Below are 1,740 nucleotides of genomic sequence, written 5' to 3'. Positions count from 1 at the left end.
CGATTGCAACAATGGCAATTTTCGATTCTAAGGCAACACCACTGCCAGTATTAATAAGTTATCAATACTGGGAGGGATTTTCAACGGTGTTGCCTTAGTATCGAAGCTGGCGAGCAACGGCTTCGCCGCCCTCTCGATTACTCGAACGTAACGTTACTAAAATATATTGCCGTTTGCAGATATTTTGGCCAACGCATGCCTATTATCTCGTTAATAATCTCCATTTTAATCCAGCCAGCTCTTAATTAATACCTAGCTCTGATTTATATATAACGCCAGTACTGGTCTAAGATCCACGCTTGGGGCTCTGTTTTCCCGACCAAAACGCATTTCTCGGGATTGGAAACGCAGAAATGCCATTCTAGACGGCCAAACCGAGTTTCTGGGCCTAAAAGCGGCCTCCACCAAAGCACAAAGCTAAAACAGCCTCGCCTATCTCGTGTAAAGTCATATTCAGAGACAGGCGTGGTCTATTTTAGAGGTCTATTTTACAGGACAAACTATTTGCAAGCAGCAATACCGAATACCCCTTTTCGTATTGTAAACAGTTAAATCTTTCGGATGCGGTTGTAGATCGGAGGGTACGGGCAGGTAGCGGTGGATGTGGTGCGTGCCGCACAGGTGCGTGTGCGTATATAGCTCGTGGCGGCTTTGCGTAATGGCGTTTTTAATTTTGTAGGCGGTTAGGTCTGTTTGGAGTGGCCTCGTGGTCTAGTGGTATGATTCTCGCTTCGGGTGCGAGAGGTCCCGGGTTCGATTCCCGGTGAGGCCCCGTCTTTGCTCCGCACGCTGGCATCGTTGCCGCCCGCGTTTTTGCCGCGCAGCACCATCGCATGCCCTACTGCGGTAGCCAGTCGCCACCGCTGCCGTGCCACGGACCCCTGGTTACGGCGAAATCGGCGGATCGAGACCAGGAACCTACTGCTTTTGGCGACCGGTTGACACTGGCGCGCTGACCCGAGTTTGGCATTTCGAGCGCCTCGAGGTTATCTGTGGGGAAGCCACGGCCTCTGGCGTCCGGTGGAGCACCACAGCTTGGCCACGAACGGCGTGATTTGAGCCCAGAGAGCTCGGATCGATGGGCACGTTGGATCGTCCGTGGCGACGGCATTTCGGATGCGGTTGTAGATCGGAGGGTACGGGCAGGTAGCGGTGGATGTGGTGCGTGCCGCACAGGTGCGTGTGCGTAGATAGTTCGTGGCGGCTTTGCGTAATGGCGTTTTTAATTTTGTAGGCGGTTAGGTCTGTTTGGAGTGGCCTCGTGGTCTAGTGGTATGATTCTCGCTTCGGGTGCGAGAGGTCCCGGGTTCGATTCCCGGTGAGGCCCCGTCTTTGCTCCGCACGCTGGCATCGTTGCCGCCCGCGTTTTTGCCGCGCAGCACCATCGCATGCCCTACTGCGGTAGCCGGTCGCCACCGCTGCCGTGCCACGGACCCCTGGTTACGGCGAAATCGGCGGATCGAGACCAGGAACCTACTGCTTTTGGCGACCGGTTGACACTGGCGCGCTGACCCGAGTTTGGCATTTCGAGCGCCTCGAGGTTATCTGTGGGGAAGCCACGGCCTCTGGCGTCCGGTGGAGCACCACAGCTTGGCCACGAACGGCGTGATTTGAGCCCAGAGAGCTCGGATCGATGGGCACGTTGGATCGTCCGTGGCGACGGCATTTCGGATGCGGTTGTAGATCGGAGGGTACGGGCAGGTAGCGGTGGATGTGGTGCGTGCCGCACAGGTGGGGATC

At 56.0% G+C, this 1,740-nt stretch overlaps 2 non-coding genes across 2 annotated transcripts; both read left to right on the top strand.

Annotated features, from left to right (window-relative positions):
* Positions 1–700: 700 nt before the first annotated feature.
* On the top strand, positions 701–772 carry PHYSODRAFT_t827. Its single transcript has one exon. It is a non-coding gene; the product is annotated as a tRNA-Pro (tRNA).
* Positions 773–1,255: 483 nt separating this feature from the next.
* On the top strand, positions 1,256–1,327 carry PHYSODRAFT_t828. Its single transcript has one exon. It is a non-coding gene; the product is annotated as a tRNA-Pro (tRNA).
* The last annotated feature ends 413 nt before the right edge of the window (positions 1,328–1,740 follow it).

Source organism: Phytophthora sojae (genome assembly GCF_000149755.1).
Source record: "Phytophthora sojae unplaced genomic scaffold PHYSOscaffold_4, whole genome shotgun sequence".
Lineage (NCBI taxonomy): Eukaryota > Oomycota > Peronosporomycetes > Peronosporales > Peronosporaceae > Phytophthora > Phytophthora sojae.
Note: the sequence above shows the minus strand (reverse complement) of the source record. Positions and strands in the feature narration are given on the sequence as shown.